This window comes from Ranitomeya variabilis, chromosome 7 (genome assembly GCF_051348905.1).
Source record: "Ranitomeya variabilis isolate aRanVar5 chromosome 7, aRanVar5.hap1, whole genome shotgun sequence".
NCBI lineage: Eukaryota > Metazoa > Chordata > Amphibia > Anura > Dendrobatidae > Ranitomeya > Ranitomeya variabilis.
In genome coordinates this window covers 27,534,424-27,556,376 of record NC_135238.1, presented here as the reverse complement: position 1 = coordinate 27,556,376, position 21,953 = coordinate 27,534,424, and positions in this window count along the sequence as shown.

Sequence of the window (21,953 nt, the reverse complement as noted above, 5' to 3'; positions counted from 1 at the left end):
AGAAAGCTGCTGGAGGGCCTCGTATATGTACAGTCACTCTGCGCACTGATTGGCTGCTGAGCTGCATAGCCCTCCTGAGCCTCTATTGGCTGACACCTGACACAGGCCCCGCCCCTCCTGTCTGAGCCGAGTGAAGCTGCGCTCTCCCCTTGTGCTTCCCTGCCCGGGATAATCGCCCATTACCGGCCAGTACCCGGCAGCAGAGCGCGCTGTCTCCATGTCCTTCTCCTCTCTAACATCTCCCCTACATGTCTTTAGCTGTCAATGGCGGAGGAGGCAGGAAGGAGCCGGGAGGAGCCCTGGAATCTCCCCATAGTTCTCCCGGGCTGCACATCACTGTGTAATTGCGGAGATAAAACTGCTGGGAGAGCTCGTCCCTTCTATTCCCGGCACCTGTCACCACCACAGGGATCTGTACCACAATTTGTATCGCTCAGGATGCTGATTGTACGATGTGAGAAAGAGCAGGAGCTGCTGAGAGGCCGGAAGGAGACACAGGCGGAGGCTCCGCTCCCTGCAGATCTGGCTGTATATATAGATAGATAGATAGATAGATAGATAGATAGATATTTCCAGTGTGTGTATAGGGGACACAGGCTGCGGCTCCGCTCCCTGCAGATCCTGTTCTGTATATATATATTTCCAGTGTGTGTGTAGGGGACACAGGCTGCGGCTCCGCTCCCTGCAGATCCTGTCCAGGATATAAATATCCAGTGTGTGCAGTGTATGGGGAGACACAGGCGGTGGCTCTGCTCCCTGTAGCTACTGTGCTGCAAGTAAATATCCAGTGTGTGCAATGTGTGCGGCACATCTTGAGGTCCTGCGGCTGCGCGTTTCGAGTTTCGACAGCCGCGGCATTGTGATTTGAAGTCCGACAGCCGTGGCAGTGCGTTTTGATGTCCGACTGCCGCACCGGCGCGTTTTGAGGTCCGGCAGCCCCGACGGTGCATTTCAAGGTCCGACAGCTGCGGAGATGCATATTAATGTCCGACAGATGCAGGGATGCGTTTTGAGGTCTGACAGATGCGGCAGCGGGCGGCACGTTTCAAGGTCCGACATCAGCGGTGGTGCGTTTCAAGGTCCGACAGCCATGGAGGTGTATTTCGATGTCCGACAGCCGCAGGGATGCGTTTTGAGGTCCGACAACCGCGGCAACGCGTTTTGAGGTCCGACACCCACGGAGGTGCATTTCGATGTCCGACAGCCGCAGAGATGCGTTTTGAGGTCCGACACCCACGGAGGTGTAGCGCCCCCACTGTCGCAGGGCTGAGGGGTACCCGGTACCGGGCCTCTGAGTCTCTGTTCTGGGGTTGTCACGGTGGCTAGACCCGGTCCGTGACCCTGCTGAGGGGCGTACAATAAAGGTGGAGGGAATGGTGATGATGTTGTGGTGATGTGGTGCAGGTTGCAGTAAATAACGAGGACACCAGGTTGCAGTCTCTTTACCTCTTTACTGAATGCTTCAGGATCCTCAATCCGGAATACGGTTAACCGGGCTGCGCAAGCCTAGCCGGTCCGATGGCACCTCCAGAGCTCCCTTTGCAGGTGGAAATCTGTGCCTACCTTCTAGCGCTTGTGTGTTGTGGTCCTCCCCTGCTGTGCTTACGGGATAGTCCCCACAACTGTTGTGTCTGTTTCTCGTGTTCCCTCACAACTCGATTCTGATGTTCTTCCACGTCCCCCAGATCTTATGGTTAGGACGCACCCGTATGACGGGGAGGCTCGGAGCTCTTCCGGGACTCTAGCGTCGCCCCACTCCTGTTGTTACCCCCCTGTGTCTTCCTAGGTCAATTGGGTGAGACAGCCCACCTATAACTGACTGTCCTGCCGTAGGTTTGAAGTTTGGCCTGGAGCTCTATACTTCCTTGGCGTTCCGGCCACCGGTTACGCGCCTCAGTAGGATGTTGCCTCGTCTTACAGCACGACTCCCACTGGTGTTTCTCCTTGTTGCGTTGATCTCGTTTCTCACTCAGCACAATGAACCTCGCTTCTTGTCCTTTCTTGGGGTACCGCCGCTATCTCGTGCAGGCGCGGTCCCGTAACGTTCTCTCTGTTCGCTAGGCCTCTGTCAGGATCCCACCCCTGACAGGGACCCCCCTGAGTTTCTCCCCGCAACACCCTCTGCCACAGGGTGCTGCCTGTTCGATTCCCAGTCAGCTTCTGTCTAACTTTCTGCCTAACCCCCAGTTTTACCAGATTGTGAGGAGTGGCCTAATACATAGAACCCTTAGCTCCCCCTGGAGGCCAGACTGTGAAGTGTATTGGTGTCTGTGATACCTGGTCAGAAGAACTCCTTCAGTGCCATCAGACGTACCATAGCCCCCCTCAGCGGCGGAGCATCAGTACTGCAGCAACCAGGACTCTGGGGCGCTGTAGAGGGGCATTTCGATGTCCGACAGCCGCAGAGATGCGTTTCTAGGTCCGACAGCCACAGCGTTGGGCGGTGCATTTCGATGTCCGACATCCGCGATGGTGCATTTCTAGGTCCGACAGCCGCGGCGACACATTTCGAGGCTCGGCAGCCGCGGAGGCGTATTTTGAGGTCCGACAGCCATGGAGGTGCATATCGATGTCCGTCGGCCGCAGGGATGCATTTTGAGGTCCGACAGCCACAGAGGTGCATATTGAGGTTTGTCAGCCATCGAGGTGCCTTTCTATGTCCGACAGCCGCAGGGATGCGTTTCAAGATCAGACAGCCGCGGCAACGCGTTTGAGGTGCAACAGCCGAGACAGTGCATTTTGTGGTCCGACAGCCGCGGCGGTGTGTTTCAAGGTGTGACAACCGAGACAGTGCGTTTCGAGTCCGACAGCTGCGGTTGCGCGTTTTGAGGTCCGACAGCCACAGAGGTGCATATAAATAATAATATTTATATAGTGCCAACATATTCTGCAGCGCTTTACAGTTTAACAGTTTCAAACAACAATCATAGGTAATGTTAACAATACAATAATAAAGCAAAATAAGACGACCCTGCTCGTGAGAGCTTACAATCTACAATGAGGTGGGGGAGATACAAAGTACAGGTGTGTATTTACACTGATGTATTTACAATGATGGTCCAGCCATCTTCAGGGGGTGGGGGATAGATGGAGATAGTGAAAGGGCTACACACACACAAACATAAAATGACCTTGATTAGTTAATGTGGTAGGCAGCTCTGAACAAATGTGTTTTGAGCGAGCGCCTAAAACTCTGCAAGTTGTGTATGGTCCTAATATCTTGTGGCAGAGCATTCCAGAGGATTGGCGCAGCACGGGAGAAGTTTAGGAGTCGGGAGTTGGAGGTACGGATTAGTGCCGAGGTTAGTCGGAAGTCATTTGCAGAGCGCAGCAGTCGGCTAGGCCGATAGACCGAAATGAGGGAGGAGATGTATGGGGGTGCCGCACTGTGCAGAGCTTTGTGGGTGAGAACAAGTACTTTGAATTGTATCCTGTAATGAATGGGCAGCCAGTGTAACGACTGGCGAAGAGCGGATGCATCTGAGTAATGATTAGCCAGATGGACGACCCTGGCTGCCGCATTAAGGATGGACTGGAGAGGGGAAAGTCGCGTGAGGGGGAGGCCAATTAATAGAGCATTGCAGTATTCAAGGCGGGAGTGGATCAGGGCGACAGTGAGGGTTTTTGTTGTCTCCATGGTAAGAAAAGGGCGGATTCTAGAGATGTTCTTTAGGTGTAAGCTGGGGGGTAGGGCTGGCTCAAGATTTCCGTAGGCCCAGGAAACGCGGACTACGTCACGGCGGTGGAGCAGGGAAAGTGCTGTGATCCTGAGCAAGTGCTGTGATCCTGAGCAAGCAGGGGGGGCCCACTCATTGGTACTGGCACAGGGCCCCTCATAGTACGGCGGTGTGTTTGACGGCGGGTGGCGCCGCCCACTGCCAGAGACATTTTTGCGCACTATGAGGGGCCCTGTGCCAGTGCCAACGAGTATGCCCCCCCACCTGATGAAGGAACCTGCACTTTCATCTGCACCTTCCTCTTTGTCCCCGTGTAAGGTGGTATAGTATGCGGGAAGTGGAACCTGACTTTCAGCAGGGTAAGATTCTGGCTGTGTAGAGTGCAAGGGGAATGTAGTGGTCTGGGTCAATGTACCAGAAGACTCATCTAGCAGTGGCTGGGCAATGGGCAGGATGAGGAGGAAACACAGATATAGGCCCAAATAATAAAGTAGGCTAAATGCAGTTCAAAATTGGTAACAGGACTAACCAGGCGACATTGCTTTGTTCAGTGGAGGAAAACTGTAATGAGTGGCAGACACAGTAAGTAGGCCCAAGTAATAAAGTGGGCCAAATGCAGTTCAAAATTGGTAACAGGAGTAAACAGGCAGTACTGCTTTGTTCAGTGGAGGAGAACAGCAAGGAGCGGCAGACACCGTTAGTAGGCCCAACCAAACAAGTAGGCCAAATGCAGTTTAATATTCAAAACAGGAGTAAACTTTCGGCTCAGCTTTGTTCAGTGGAGGAGAAAAGCAAGGAGCGGCAGACACCGTTAGTAGGCCCAATCAAACAAGTAGGCGAAATGCAGTTTAATATTCGAAACATGAGTAAACTGGTGGCTCAGCTTTGTTGAGTGGAGGAGAACAACAAGCAGCGGCAGACACCGTTAGTAGGCCCAACCAAACAAGTAGGCCAAATGCAGTTTAATGTTCGAAACAGGAGTAAACTGGCGGCTCAGCTTTGTTCAGTGGAGGAGAAAAGCAAGGAGCGTCCGACACCGTTAGTAGGCCCAAATAATAAAGACAGTGGTAGTAGGCGCAAAGTATTAAATGGAGGCCAGAGCCCCTGTATATTTTAACTTTCATCTATAATTTCAAGAAATTTGTATTGGCAGTGCCATTGAAGGATTTAACAGCACAAACTGCACAGTGGTGGAGCAGGGAGAGGTAAGTATTGCAAGTGGTAGAGCACTGTTCGAGCTGGGGGGGAACACTCTCTTGTGGGCGGCGGTACTGGCCCAGGGCCCCTCATATTCGACGATGTGTCTTACATTGGTTGTGCATCACACCCACCTGTCCAGGCAAATGGCACTCGCACGGGTGCTTGCGCCAGGTGGTGACCACGGTCCTGTGGGGGGAGACAGCCCATTTAGGGAGGTATAAAAATGGCCTATGGTGGACATTCAGCAAATGCAAATGGAGGAATTGGAGAAGTCAGTAAGAGGAGGCCAAAAGCATGACATTTTTCAGGCAAGCTACATGTCATCAGGGGAAGGTGGGGCAAAATAATTTGAATTTGAAATCCATGATTGGTTCATTTTAATGAAGGTTAGATCATCAACATTTTGGGTAGCCAGACAAGTCCTTTTTTCGGTCAGTATTGAACCAGCAGCACTGAAGACTTTTTCTGATAGCACACTGGCAGCAGGGCAAGCGAGCTCCTGTAATTAGTGTTGAGCATTCCGATACCGCAAGTATCGGGTATCGGCCGATACTTGCGGGTATCGGAATTCCGATACCGAGATCCGATACTTTTGTGGTATCGGGAATTCGGAATCGGAAGTTTCCAGTGTATGGTTCCCAGGGTCTGAAGGAGAGGAAACTCTCCTTCAGGCCCTGGGATCCATATAAATGTGTAAAATAAAGAATTAAAATAAAAAATATTGATATACTCACCTGTCCGGAGGCCCCTGGACTTTACCGCCGTAACCGGGAGCCTTCTTTGCTTAAAATGCGTGCGTTTAATGGTTTCCGTGATGTCACGGCTTCTGATTGGTCGTGTGCCGCCCATGTGACCGCGACGCGACCAATCACAACAAGCCGTGACGTGATTTTCAGGTCCTGATGCCTAATTCTAGGCATTCAGGATTTAAAAATTAAGTCACGGCTTGTGATTGGTCGCGTCGCGGTCACATTGGCGGCACGCGACCAATCAGAAGCCGTGACGTAATTTTAAAATGCGCGTGTTTACTGCCTCCTGTGACGTCACGGCTTGTGATTGGTCGCGTCGCCCATGTGACTGCGACGCGACCAATCACAAGCCGTGACGTAATTTTCAGGTCCTGATGCCTAATTCTAGGCATTCAGGACCTGAAAATTACGTCACGGCTTGTTGTGATTGGTCGCGTCACGGTCACATGGGCGGCACGCAACCAATCAGAAGCCGTGACGTCACGGAAACCATTAAACGCGCGCATTTTAAGCAAAGAAGGCTCCCGGTTACGGCGGTAAAGTCCAGGCTGCGTCGGAGAGGTGAGTATATCATTATTTTGTATTTGAATTCTTTATTTTACACATTAATATGGTTCCCAGGGTCTGAAGGAGAGTTTCCTCTCCTTCAGACCCTGGGAACCATCAGGGATACCGTCCGATACTTGAGTCCCATTGACTTGTATTGGTATCGGGTATCGGTATCGGATTAGATCCGATACTTTGCCGGTATCGGCCGATACTTTCCGATACCGATACTTTCAATTATCGGACGGTATCGCTCAACACTACCTGTAATGCATATTCTACCAATTCAGGCCAGGTGTCTAGTTTAGATGCCCAGTAATCAAAGGGGAATGACGTGTGAGGGAGAACATTGATAAAGGAGGAAAAGTAGTTTGTAACCATACTGGAAAAATGCTGCCTCCTGTCACTTTGAATCGATGCAGCAGTACCTGTCGCGTCAGCGATCATTGCAAAATCACTCCACAACCTGGTCATAAAACCCCTCTGTCCAACGCCACTTCGGATTTCTGCACCTCTAACACCTCTGCAATGTTGCCCCCTATGGCTCGTGTGAGAACCATCACCGCCGCTGTGTGCTGGGAATGCCTGAACCAAACGGTCTACAAGAGTTGCTTGTTTGGTAGCCAACATTTGCTCAAGGTTCTCATGTGGCATGATATTTTGTTGTTTTCCTTTATATCGTGGATCCAGGAGGCAGGCCAACCAGTAGTCGTCATCGGTCATCATTTTGACAATGCGGGGGTCCCTTTTTAGGATACGCAAGGCATACTCAGCCATGTAGGCCAATGTTCCAGGTGTCAATTCACTTCTTCTGCTGGGTTGAGGAGCACTTTCTTGCAAATCAACATCACTTGTGTCACGCAAAAAACCTGTACCTGACCTTGCAACGCCACCAGTTTCGATTGCCCCCTGAGAAGCATCCTCCTCCCATACATATTCATCCCCATCATCCTCCTCCTCATCGTCTTCGTCCGCCACCTTGTCCAGGACAGTTCCCTGAGCAGACAATGGCTGACTGTCATCAAGGCTTACCTCATCCTCAGTTGCAGACACCTGCTCCTTAATGTGAAACACAACAAATACCCACCATATGTATTTGTATAATCTATATTCTGGCTGCCGCATTCACACACTTTCACCGCCCTTGCATAAACTCTTTACACTCCATCCATATTGGCCCCTCTGTCCTTGCCTCTCCTATGTATAGCACTCATGCTCTGTTCACATTGCTTAACAGCGCAGATCCATTCAGTCCCACCATCCAACACAAGAGACGCTCTCACAAATCACTTAACCATCTGCTCACTCTTTCTATCCTCCTTCTCCTAGTTGCTGGAGACATCTCTCCCAACCCCGGCCCCCCATGTTATAGCAAGTCAAACCTCCCAATTGCTACATCCAGAAACCCCTCTAACCTTATTAATATTCCATGCATGCTTCTGTCTCTTTCAATTGTGCCCTTTGGAATTCTCGCTCTGTGTGTAATAAACTCTCCTTCATTCATGACTTTTTTCCTTTCTAACTCTCTTAATCTCCTGGCTCTTACTGGAACCTGGATCCAACTGTCAGACACCACCGCTGCTACTGCTCTTTCATATGGTGGACTACACTTTTCTCATACCCCAAGATCAGACAACAGAGCAGGTGGAGGCATTGGTCTGCTCCTTTCACCCAAATGTACCTTCCAAGTTATCCCCCAAGTACCCTCACTTGTATTCCCTTCCTTTGAGGTCCATGCTGTCAGACTCTATGTCCCCTTCTCCATGCGAGTGGTGGTGGTGTATCGTCCTCCCGGCCCCTCTCATCAGTTCCTGGATCACTTTGCCACCTGGCTTCCACACTTTCTCTCCTGTGACACCCCCACCCTTATCATGGGTGATTTCAGCATCCCCATTGGGTATCCCCTCTCCCCATCTGCTTCTCACCTTTTATCTCTAACCTCCTCTTTCAGCCTCTCACAGCATACTAACTCTCCAACGCATGAAGATGGAAACTCCCTTGACTTGGTCTTCTCCCGGCTTTGCTCAGTGGACAATTTCACAAACTCCCCTCTCCCGCTCTCTGACCACAACCTTCTTTCATTCTCTATCAAGAACTGCCATCCCGCTCAGGTCACCCCCACTTTCCACACTTATAGAAACATACAGGCTATTAATACCCAGAAGCTTATGAAGAACTTGCAGTACTCATTGGCCCCAATCTCCTCCATCTCATGTCCTGATTCTGCTCTGAAGCATTACAATGAAACCCTGCAAAGTGCCCTGGATGAAGCTGCACCTCCTATACATAGAACAACTCAGCACAGATGGCGATAACCGTGGCACACGCTGCAAACACGTTTCCTGCAGCGGTGCTCCATGTGCGCCGAACGTCTGTGGAGAACATCTAATCTACCCGAAGATTTCATCCATTATAAGTTCATGCTAAAAACATACAACTCTGACCTTCACCTCTCCAAACAAACCTATTTCAACACCCTTATCACCTCACTGTCAAATTACCCTAAACGTCTCTTTGACACTTTCCAGTCCCTACTCAACCCAGGAGAGCAGGCCCCAACCACAGATCTCCGCGCTGATGATCTGGCCAATTACTTCAAAGAAAAAACTGACCACATTCAACAGAAAATCATCTTCCAATCTCTTCATACCATGCACTGTCCTCCCTCCCCCACTGCATATAGTTCACTCTCCGACTTTGAACCAGTTACAGAAGAAGAAGTAATCAGGCTCCTTGCATCTTCTCGCCCAACCACTTGCACCAGTGACCCCATTCCGTGACATCTCCTCCAGTCCCTTTCCCCGGCTGTCACCTCTCACCTAACAAAAATATTCAACCTTTCTCTCACTTCTGGTATTTTTCCCTCCTCATTTAAGCATGCCATCATACATCCATTACTTAAAAAAACATCCCTCGACCAAAACTGTGCCGCTAATTATAGACCTGTATCTAATCTTCCCTTCATCTCTAAACTCCTTGAACGCCCGGTCCACTCCCGTCTTACCTGCTATCTCTCAGATAACTCTCTTCTCAACCCTCTTCAATCTGGCTTCCGCTCTTTACACTCTACTGAAACTGCCCTCACTAAAGTCTCTAATGACCTACTAACAGCTAAATCTAATGGTCATTACTCCATGCTAATTCTCTTGGATCTCTCCGCAGCATTCAATACTGTGGATCATCAGCTCCTCCTCACTATGCTTCGCACCATCGGCCTCAAGGACACCGTTCTCTCCTGGTTCTCCTCCTATCTCTCTGACCGATCCTTCACTGTATATTTTGCTGGTTCCTCCTCCTCTCACCTTCTCACCTTCCCCTTACTGTTGGGGTTCTTCAAGGATCAGTCCTAGGCCCCCTCCTCTTCTCTTTGTATACTTCCCCTATTGGACAAACAATCAGTAGATTTGGTTTCCAGTACCATCTCTATGCTGACGACACCCAATTATACACCTCTTCTCCTGTTATCACGCCGACCTATTAGGAAAACACCAGTGATTGTCTTACCGCTGTCTCTAACATCATGTCCTCCCTCTATCTGAAACTGAACCTGTCAAAAACTGAACTCCTTGTGTTCTCTCCCTCTACTAACCTACCTTTGCCTGACATTGTCATCTCCGTGTGCGGTTCCACCATTAATCCAAAGCAACATGCCCGCTGCCTTGGGGTCATCCTTGATTCCGAGCTTTCATTCACCCCCCAAATCAGATCACTGGCTTGCTCTTCTTATCTGCATCTCAAAAACATTTCTAGAATTCGCCCTTTTCTTACTTTCGACTCTGCAAAAACTCTTACTGTTTCATTTAATCATTCTCGTCTGGACTATTGTAACTCTCTACTAATCGGCCTCCCTCTTACCAAACTCTCCCCGCTCCAGTCTGTCCTGAATGCTGCAGCCAGGATCATATTCCTCACCAATAGTGTTGAGCAATACCTTCCGATATGCAAAGGTATCGGTATCGGATTGGATCGGCCGATATCTAAAAAATATTGGATATCGCCAATACCGATACCCGATACCAATGCATATCAATGGGACACAAAATATCGGAATAGTTCCCAGGGTCTGAAGGAGAGGAAACTCTCCTTCAGGCCCTGGGATCCATATTCATGTATAAAATAAAGAATAAAAATAAAAAATATTGATATACTCACCCCTCCGACGGCCCCGGCTCTCACCGGTCCAAGCGTCTGCCTCCGTTCCTAAGAATGCAGAGTGAAGGACCTTCGATGACGTTGCGGCTTGTGATTGGTCGTGTGACCGCTCATGTGACCGCTCACTCGACCAATCACAAGCCGCGACGTCATCGAAGGTCCTTCACTCCCTGCATTCTTAGGAACGGAGGCACCGCTAAGAGCCAGGGTCCGCCGGAGGGGTGAGTATATCAATATTTTTTTATTTTTATTATTTATTTTTTACATGAATATGGATCCCAGGGCCTGAAGGAGAGTCTCCTCTCCTCCAGACCCTGGGAACCATACGCACCGCACACTTCCGATTCCGATTTCCGATATCGCAAAAATATCGGAACTCGGTATCGGAATTCTGATACAACAAATATCGGCCGATACCCGATATTTGCAATATCGGAATGCTCAACACTAGGCTTGAGCGAAACGGGTCGTTCATTTTCAAAAGTCGCCGACTTTTGGCTAAGTCGGCGTCTCATGAAACCCGATCGGACCCCTGTGCTTGTCGGCCATGCGGTACGCGACTTTCGCGCCAAAGTCGCGTTTCAATGACGCGAAAAGCGCCATTTCTCAGCCAATGAAGGTGAACGCAGAGTGTGGGCAGCGTGATGACATAGGTCCTGGTCCCCACCATCTTAGAGAAGGGCATTGCAGTGATTGGCTTGCTGTCTGCGGCGTCACAGGGGCTATAAAGGGGCGTTCCCGCCGGCCGCCATCTCACTGCTGCTGATCTGAGCTTAGGGAGAGGTTGCTGCCGCTTCGTCAGAAGCAGGGATAGCGTTAGGCAGGGTCCACTAACCACCAAACCGCTTGTGCTGTAGCGATTTCCACTGTCCAACACCACCTTCGGTGTGCAGGGACACTGGAAGCTACATTTTTTTTTTTTTCTCTCAGCGCTGTAGCTCATTGGGCTGCCCTAGAAGGCTCCGTGATAGCTGTATTGCTGTGTGTACGCCACTGTGGAAACCAACTGCTTTTTTCAAAGCACATATCCTCTTGTTCCTTCCTTTCTGCACAGCTATCTTTTTTGTTTGTCCACACTTTTTATTTAATTTGTGCATCAGTCCACTCCTATTGCTGCCTGCCATACCTGGCTGAGATTACTGCAGGGAGATAGTAATTGTAGGACAGTCCCTGTTTTTTTTTTTTTTTGTGGGAGATTAAGATTTGCATTTCTGCTAGAGTGCCATCCGTGTGTGTGCCATCCCTGTGTGCGCCATCTCTCACTCAGTGGGCCATAGAAAGCCTATTTATTTTTTTGCTTGATTTGGGTTCTAAAATCTACCTGAAAAAAAAAAACACTACATCAATCAGTGGGAGATTAATATTGTCCTCAGGGCTTGTGTGCCACTCCTGATCCTGACTCCTGTGCGCGCCATCTCTCACTCAGTGGGCCATAGAAAGCCTATTTATTTTTTTGCTTGATTTGGGTTCTAAAATCTACCTGAAAAAAAAAAACACTACATCCATCAGTGGGAGATTAATACTGTCCTCAGGGCTTGTGTGCCACTCCTGATCCTGACTCCTGTGCGCGCCATCTCTCACTCAGTGGGCCATAGAAAGCCTATTTATTTTTTTGCTTGATTTGGGTTCTAAAATCTACCTGAAAAAAAAAAAAAAAATACATCCATCAGTGGGAGATTAATACTGTCCTCAGGGCTTGTGTGCCACTCCTGATCCTGACTCCTGTGCGCGCCATCTCTCACTCAGTGGGCCATAGAAAGCCTATTTATTTTTTTGCTTGATTTGGGTTCTAAAATCTACCTGAAAAAAAAACACTACATCCATCAGTGGGAGATTAATACTGTCCTCAGGGCTTGTGTGCCACTCCTGATCCTGACTCCTGTGCGCGCCATCTCTCACTCAGTGGGCCATAGAAAGCCTATTTATTTTTTTGCTTGATTTGGGTTCTAAAATCTACCTGAAAAAAAAAAACACTACATCCATCAGTGGGAGATTAATACTGTCCTCAGGGCTTGTGTGCCACTCCTGATCCTGACTCCTGTGCGCGCCATCTCTCACTCAGTGGGCCATAGAAAGTCTATTTATTTTTTTGCTTGATTTGGGTTCTAAAATCTACCTGAAAAAAAAAACACTACATCCATCAGTGGGAGATTAATACTGTCCTCAGGGCTTGTGTGCCACTCCTGATCCTGACTCCTGTGCGCGCCATCTCTCCCTCAGTGGGCCATAGAAAGCCTATTTATTTTTTTGCTTGATTTGGGTTCTAAAATCTACCTGAAAAAAAAACACTACATCCATCAGTGGGAGATTAATACTGTCCTCAGGGCTTGTGTGCCACTCCTGATCCTGACTCCTGTGCGCGCCATCTCTCACTCAGTGGGCCATAGAAAGCCTATTTATTTTTTTGCTTGATTTGGGTTCTAAAATCTACCTGAAAAAAAAAACACTACATCCATCAGTGGGAGATTAATACTGTCCTCAGGGCTTGTGTGCCACTCCTGATCCTGACTCCTGTGCGCGCCATCTCTCACTCAGTGGGCCATAGAAAGCCTATTTATTTTTTTGCTTGATTTGGGTTCTAAAATCTACCTGAAAAAAAAACACTACATCCATCAGTGGGAGATTAATACTGTCCTCAGGGCTTGTGTGCCACTCCTGATCCTGACTCCTGTGCGCGCCATCTCTCACTCAGTGGGCCATAGAAAGCCTATTTATTTTTTTGCTTGATTTGGGTTCTAAAATCTACCTGAAAAAAAAACACTACATCCATCAGTGGGAGATTAATACTGTCCTCAGGGCTTGTGTGCCACTCCTGATCCTGACTCCTGTGTGCGCCATCTCTCACTCAGTGGGCCATAGAAAGCCTATTTATTTTTTTGCTTGATTTGGGTTCTAAAATCTACCTGAAAAAAAAACACTACATCCATCAGTGGGAGATTAATACTGTCCTCAGGGCTTGTGTGCCACTCCTGATCCTGACTCCTGTGTGCGCCATCTCTCACTCAGTGGGCCATAGAAAGCCTATTTATTTTTTTGCTTGATTTGGGTTCTAAAATCTACCTGAAAAAAAAAACACTACATCCATCAGTGGGAGGTTAATACTGTCCTCAGGGCTTGTGTGCCACTCCTGATCCTGACTCCTGTGCGCGCCATCTCTCACTCAGTGGGCCATAGAAAGCCTATTTATTTTTTTGCTTGATTTGGGTTCTAAAATCTACCTGAAAAAAAAAAAATACATCCATCAGTGGGAGATTAATACTGTCCTCAGGGCTTGTGTGCCACTCCTGATCCTGACTCCTGTGTGTGCCATCTCTCACTCAGTGGGCACTGGGCCATAGAAAGCTTTTTTTTTATTATTATTATTTGGTTTCTAAATTGTCCCTGAAAAAAACAATTTATCTTATTTGGTTTCTAAAGTCTCCCTGAGGGGAAAAAAAAAAAAAAAAAAGGTGGGAGATTAATATTGACATTTGTGCTTGAGTGACAGTCCTGCGTGTGTGGCATCTCTGTGATTTTGTGCCACAGAAAACAGAGTGTGTAACATTGTGCCTGATTTTCCTTGTGGTCTCACCAACCTGTTAAGGGATATTGAAATCATACTGAAGTTATAGCTTACCGTGTAAGTTGTTTGACAGCAACAAATAAAGTTACTTTGGTTAAGTTTTTAAAACAATGAGGAAGTCTGGTGCAAGAGGTCGTGGCCGTGGGCGTTCATTGTCAGCTGGTAATGATGGTAGTGGTAGTGGAGCATCAGGTGGTCGTGGGGATAAAAATATTCCACGTAAGTCTGGAGCTGTGGAGCCAGTTTCGTCGTCTGGCTACACAAGGCCTCGAACGCTCTCTTTTCTGGGAGTAGGAAAACCGCTTTTAAAGGCGGAGCAGCAACAGCAAGTTTTGGCTTACATTGCAGACTCAGCCTCTAGCTCTTTTGCCTCCTCTTCTGAAACTGGTAAATGTAAAAGCAGCGCGTCGCTTGTGGATGTTCACGGTCAGGGACAAGTCGCTTCCTTGTCCTCTTCAGCAAAAACTACAACAAGAGAGAAGGATGCAGCAGGCGACACAACGGGTTACTCCATGGAGCTCTTTACACATACCGTCCCTGGCTTACAAAGTGAAACACTTAACAGGCCATGCCCATTACAAGTAGATTATGACATGGAGTGCACTGATGCACAGCCACAGCCAGAGTACTATGCTGCTCCTTTGACTCAGAACACCACATTGCCCTCTCAGGGTACTGATCCACAATCAGACCCTGATGATACTATGTTGCCCCGCCACGAACGCTATACCACCGACCGACACAGTGACACAGACGAAGTTGCACACGAGCTCGAAGAGGAGTTAATAGATGACCCAGTTATTGACCCCGATTGGCAGCCATTGAGGGAACAGGGTGCAGGCGGCAGTAGTTCAGAAGCGGAGGTGGAGGAGGGGCCGCAGCAGGCATCAACATCGCAACAGGTTCCATCTGCCGGGCCCGTATCTGGCCCAAAACGCGTGTCAAAGCCAAAACCTGTTGGAGGAGAGCGTGGCCATCCGGTAAAAGCTCAGTCTGCAATACCTGAAAAGGGATCCGATGCTAGGAAGAGTGCAGTCTGGCATTTTTTTAAACAACATCCAATTGATCAGCGCAAAGTCATCTGTCAAAAATGTTCAACTAGCTTAAGCAGAGGTCAGAATCTGAAATGTCTCAATACTAGTTGCATGCATAGACACTTAACCACCATGCATTTTCAAGCCTGGACTAACTACCAAACGTCCCTTAAGGTTGTAGCACCCTCGGCCAATGAAGCTAGTCAGCAACGCAACATCCCTTCCGTCACTGTAAGGCCACCATTTTCCGCACCACCGGCAGTATCTGTGCAGGTTTCTTTGCCAGCCAAAAGCACTCAGGGTCAGGGAATCACCAGTTTTGTAGGAGGAAATATTGCATCTAGGTCACCGGCGGAAACAATACCATCTCCAACCGTCTCGCAGTCTGCCATGTCCACCGGCACACCCGCAAGTTCCACGATCTCCATCTCTCCAGTTCAGCTCACACTACATGAGACTCTGGTTAGAAAAAGGAAGTACTTATCCTCGCATCCGCGTACACAGGGTTTTAACACCCACATAGCTAGACTAATATCATTAGAGATGATGCCCTACCGGTTAGTTGAAAGCGAAGCTTTCAAAGCCCTGATGGAGTACGCTGAACCACGATACGAGCTACCCAGTCGACACTTTTTTTCCAGAAAAGCCATCCCGGCCCTGCACCAGCATGTTAAACAGCGCATTGTCCATGCACTCAGGCAATCTGTGAGTACAAAGGTGCACCTCACTACAGATGCATGGACCAGTAGGCATGGCCAGGGACGTTATGTGTCCATCACGGCACACTGGGTGAATGTGGTGGATGCAGGGTCCTCAGGGGACATCAATTTCGGGACAGTTGTGCCTAGCCCACGGTCTAGGAAACAGTTGGCTGTAGGCGTTCGCACCACCTCCTCCTCCTCCTCCTCCTCGTCCTCCTGCAGAAGCTACAGCTCTTCCACAGACCACAGTCGGCCAACCACTCCATCGGCAGATGACACTGTTGCACACCAGTTGTCCCATTATGGGCCAGCTACTGCCAAGCATCAGCAGGCTGTATTGGCTATGAAGTGTTTGGGCGACAACAGACACACCGCGGAAGTTCTGTCCGAGTTCTTGCAACAAGAAACGCAGTCGTGGCTGGGCACAGTAGATCTTGAGGCAGGCAAGGTAGTGAGTGATAACGGAAGGAATTTCATGGCTGCCATCTCCCTTTCCCAACTGAAACACATTCCTTGCCTGGCTCACACCTTAAACCTGGTGGTGCAGTGCTTAGTGAAAACTTATCCTGGGTTCTCCGACCTGCTCCTCAAAGTGCGTGGACTTTGCTCACATATCCGACGTTCGCCTGTACACTCCAGCCGTATGCAGACCTATCAGCGGTCTTTGAACCTTCCCCAGCATCGCCTAATCATAGACGTTGCAACAAGGTGGAACTCAACACTGCACATGCTTCAGAGACTGTGCCAACAGAGGCGGGCTGTTATGTTTTTGTGGGAGGATACACATACACGGGCAGGCAGTAGGATGGCAGACATGGAGTTGTCTGGTGTGCAGTGGTCCAAGATACAAGACATGTGTCAAGTCCTTCAGTGTTTTGAGGAATGCACACGGCTGGTTAGTGCAGACAACGCCGTAATAAGCATGAGCATCCCCCTAATGCGTCTGCTGATGCAAAGTTTGACGCACATAAAGGAGCAGGCGTCTGCACCAGAGGAAGAGGAAAGCCTTGATGACAGTCAGCCATTGTCTGGTCAGGGCAGTGTACAGGACGAGGTAGCGGGCGAAGAGGAGGTGGAGGACGAGGAGGATGATGGGGATGAGTATATTTTTAATGCGGAAGCTTTCCCGGGGGCACTGGAAATTGGTTGCGTGGCAAGGCCTGGTTCTGGTTTTTTGAGGGACACAAGTGACGTAGATTTGCCTGAAACTGCCCCTCAACCAATCACAACCGGAGATTTGACAACTGGAACTTTGGCCCACATGGCGGATTATGCCTTACGTATCCTAAAAAGGGACACACGCATAACGAAAATGATGAACGATGACGATTACTGGTTGGCCTGCCTCCTTGATCCACGCTATAAAGGCAAATTGCAAAATATTATGCCACATGAGAACTTGGAACTAATATTAGCAACCAAACAATCAACTCTTGTTGACCGTTTGCTTCAGGCATTCCCAGCACACAGCGCACGTGATCGTTATCACACGAGCTCCAGGGGGCAGCAGATTAGTAGTGTTAGGGGTGCACACATCAGAAGTGGCGTTGGACAAAGGGGTTTTCTGACCAGGTTGTGGAGTGATTTTGCTATGACCGCAGACAGGACAGGTACTGCTGCATCAATTGAAAGTGACAGGAGACAACATTTGTCCAGTATGGTTACTAACTATTTTTCATCCCTTATCGATGTTCTCCCTCAACCGTCATTCCCATTTGATTACTGGGCCTCAAAATTAGACACCTGGCCAGAATTGGCAGAATATGCATTGCAGGAGCTTGCTTGCCCGGCAGCAAGTGTCCTATCAGAAAGAGTATTCAGTGCTGCAGGTTCAATATTAACCGAAAAAAGGACTCGTCTGGCTACCCAAAATGTTGACGATCTAACATTCATTAAAATGAAACACAACTGGATTTTGAATTCTTTTGCCCCACCTTGCCCGGCCGACACCTAGCTTTCCTATGAAAAGATCTTGCCTGTGGACTACTGTGAATTACTTTTCTAATGTCTAATTTGCTGCAGCTGATTGTCCAGCATACAACATGTTTACACCTCCCTAAATGGCCAAACTCCCCACACGGGGCCGTGGTATCGCGACTTGGCGCAAGCACCCGTGAGACAGCTGTTTGCCTGAAGAGGTGGGTGTGCTCGCTTTTGGTCGACGGCATTGGTACTGGGTCCCTCATAGTACAATAAAGTGTCTCTGGCGGTGGTGGTGCGCACCCAACGTCAGACACACTGTTGTAACATGAGGGGCCCTGGGCCTGTACCGCCGGCCACAAGAGACTTCACCCACCCCCAGGTCAAACATTGCTCTACCACTTCCACAGTTATCTCTCACACTTCCACCAATGTTTAGTCTATGCGCTGACATCCTTCCATACCTGCCACTGACAATACCATTGTGTTGACATGTATGATGGTACATAACATAGTCAGGGGCAGTGTCCTCTATTTACCACAGTAAATACTTTGCGCTAAATTAGTAGGTCTGAAACAACGCAGAGGATCCCACCCCTGAACCTAATGATTGCACCCTTTAGTGTCTTTGTTTTAATGCGAGACATTCACATTTATTTGTTGTTTTTTGACTACTAACTGGCAGACACTCATTACAATCGGCCTCCGTTGACCACACCACTGCTGCCCGTGTACCCCTGGAACCTATTTTACAGTGCCTACAGCCAGCCCATTTTATTATGTTAGGCCTTTGAAGCCTGTCTGCGGTCCCTCCTTCCACTAGGCCTCCACTGACCAGACCACTGCTGCCCGTGTACCCCTGGAACCTATTTTAAAGTGCCTACAGCCAGCCCATTTTATTATGTTAGGCCTTTGAAGCCTGTCTGCGGTCCCTCCTTCCACTAGGCCTCCACTGACCAGACCACTGCTGCCCGTGTACCCCTGGAACCTATTTTAAAGTGCTACAGCCAGCCCATTTTATTATGTTAGGCCTTCGAAGCCTGTCTGCGGTCCCTCCTTCCACTAGGCCTCCACTGACCAGATCACTGCTGCCCGTGTACCCCTGGAACCAATTATAAAGTGCCTACAGCCAGCCCATTTTATCATGTTAGGCCTTCGAAGCCTGTCTGCGGTCCCTCCTTCCACTAGGCCTCCACTGACCAGATCACTGCTGCCCGTGTACCCCTGGAACCAATTATCAAGTTTATAAGCGTGTCCCGAGGAACACTCCGGTATAAAACATCAGAAAATATAAAAATAAGTATTTTGCTTATAATAAAGAAAATACTGGAGAGATATCAAATGCATACATTTTAACATTAAAAACAAAAACACATACAACCAAAAACTGGTACAGTACCAAAATTGGCCACCAGCTACAAAAACTTTCTCCTGCAAGTAGTTAACTGAAAGGTTTTTTTCCATTGAAAACACAGATATGACATCCACCGAGTGTTGTCCTGTCGCGTCTTCTTTATATTATTGCAAAGAAGCTGCAACTGAATAAAGCTGTGCTTCAACCTTCTGGCTTTCGGCCTATAGTATCAGATATTAAACTGCATTTGGCCTTCAACTTTGGTTACGGCCTACTAACGGTGTCTGCCCCTCCCTGGTGTTGCCCTCAACTGAATAAAGCTGTGCTTCAACCTTCTGGCTCTCATTAAGTGTTTTTTAAAAAACAAAATGGTGGTTAGGGCCTACTAACGGTGTCTGCCCCTCCCTGGTGTTGCCCTCAACTGAATAAAGCTGTGCTTCAACCTTCTGGCTTTCGGCCTATAGTATCAGATATTAAACTGCATTTGGCCTTCAACTTTGGTTACGGCCTACTAATGGTGTCTGCCCCTCCCTGGTGTTGCCCTCAACTGAATAAAGCTGTGCTTCAACCTTCTGGCTCTCATTAAGTGTTTTTTAAAAAACAAAATGGTGGTTAGGGCCTACTAACGGTGTCTGCCCCTCCCTGGTGTTGCCCTCAACTGAATAAAGCTGAGCTTCAACCTTCTGGCTCTCATTAAGTGTTTTTTAAAAAACAAAATGGTGGTTAGGGCCTACTAACGGTGTCTGCCCCTCCCTGGTGTTGCCCTCAACTGAATAAAGCTGTGCTTCAACCTTCTGGCTCTCATTAAGTGTTTTTTAAAAAACAAAATGGTGGTTAGGGCCTACTAACGGTGTCTGCCCCTCCCTGGTGTTGCCCTCAACTGAATAAAGCTGTGCTTCAACCTTGTGGCTTTCGGCCTATAGTATCAGATATTAAACTGCATTTGACCTTCAACTTTGGTTACGGCCTACTAACGGTGTCTGCCCCTCCCTGGTGTTGCCCTCAACTGAATAAAGCTGTGCTTCAACCTTGTGGCTTTCGGCCTATAGTATCAGATATTAAACTGCATTTGGCCTTCAACTTTGGTTACGGCCTACTAACGGTGTCTGCCCCTCCCTGGTGTTGCCCTCAACTGAATAAAGCTGTGCTTCAACCTTCTGGCTCTCATTAAGTGTTTTTTAAAAAACAAAATGGTGGTTAGGGCCTACTAACGGTGTCTGCCCCTCCCTGGTGTTGCCCTCAACTGAATAAAGCTGTGCTTCAACCTTCTGGCTCTCATTAAGTGTTTTTTAAAAAATAAAATGGTGGTTAGGGCCTACTAACGGTGTCTGCCCCTCCCTGGTGTTGCCCTCAACTGAATAAAGCTGTGCTTCAACCTTCTGGCTCTCATTAAGTGTTTTTTAAAAAACAAAATGGTGGTTAGGGCCTACTAACGGTGTCTGCCCCTCCCTGGTGTTGCCCTCAACTGAATAAAGCTGAGCTTCAACCTTCTGGCTCTCATTAAGTGTTTTTTTTAAAACAAAATGGTGGTTAGGGCCTACTAACGGTGTCTGCCCCTCCCTGGTCTTGCCCTCAACTGAATAAAGCTGAGCTTCAACCTTCTGGCTCTCATTAAGTGCTGTGTTTTTAAAAATTGGTGGTTAGGGCCTACTAACGGTGTCTACCCCTGCCTGGTGTTGTCCTCCACTGAACAAAGCTGAGTTTCCACCTTCTGGCTCTTTTTTTTTTTTTTTAAATTGCTGGATGGGGCCTAATAGCTCTGTTTGCTCCTCCCTGGTGTTTGTCCTCAACTAAAAAAAGCTGAGCTTCAACCTTATGGCTTTCTGCCTATAGTATCAGATATTAAACTGCATTTGGCCTATTAGTGTGTTTGGGCCCTTAAAACAGTGTCTGCTGCTCCTGGGTTTGCTACTCCACTCAACAAAGCAATGCCGCCTGTTTAGTCCTGTTACCAATTTTGAACTGCATTTAGCCTACTTTATTCTTTGGCCCTATATCTGTTTCCTCCTCATCCTGCCCACTGCCCAGCCACTGCTACATGAGTCTGCTGGTACATTGACCTAGACCACTACATTCCCCTTGCACTCTACACAGCCAGAATCTGACCCTGCTGAAAGTCAGGTTCCCCTTCCCGCATGTTATACCACCTTACACAGGGACAAAGAGGAAGGTGCAGATGAAAGTGCAGGTTCCTTCATCAGGTGGGGGGGGCATACTCGTTGGCGACGTCACTGGCACATGACCCCTCAGAGTACGCAAAAGTGTCGCTGCTGGTGGGAGGCGCCCCCGCCGTGCAAACACACCGCTGTACTTTGAGGGGCCCTGTGCCAGTGCCAATGCCAACGAGTGGGCCCCCCTGCTTGCTTAGGATCACAGCACTTGCAAACTTGACATACTTACCTCTCACTGCTCCACCGCCGTGACGTAGTCCATGTTTCCTGTGCCCACTAAAACCTTGAACCAGCCCTACCCCCCACAACTTTTGCCAAATCACCCCCAATTTCCAGTGCCCAACTATTATTATAAAGTTAATTTAGATTGACAAGCTTCAGAAAACAAGAATGGATGTTTTTGGCATTAAAATGGGCACTGTAGGTGTTTTCCTGGCCTCCACTCACTGCAGGCTATGCTTCCCCATTGACTTGCATTGGGTTTCGTGTTTCGGTCGATCCCCGACTTTTAGCGATAATCGGCCGACTTCACTCGACTCGACTCTGGACAAAATCGGGTTTCCCAAAACCCGACTCGATGTTAAAAAAATGAAAGTCGCTCAACCCTACTCAACACTACTCACCAACCGTTACACCGATGCCTCTACCTTGTGCCAGTCATTACACTGGCTGCCCATCCACTCCAGAATCCAGTACAAAACTACTACCCTCATCCACAAAGCACTCCATGGCTCAGCACTAGGGTTGAGCGACTTTCATTTTTTTAAGATCGAGTCGGGTTTTGCGAAACCCGACTTTGTCCAGAGTCGAGTCGAGTGCAGTCGGCCGATTATCGCTAAAAGTCGAGGATTGACCGAAACACGAAACCCAATGCAAGTCAATGGGGA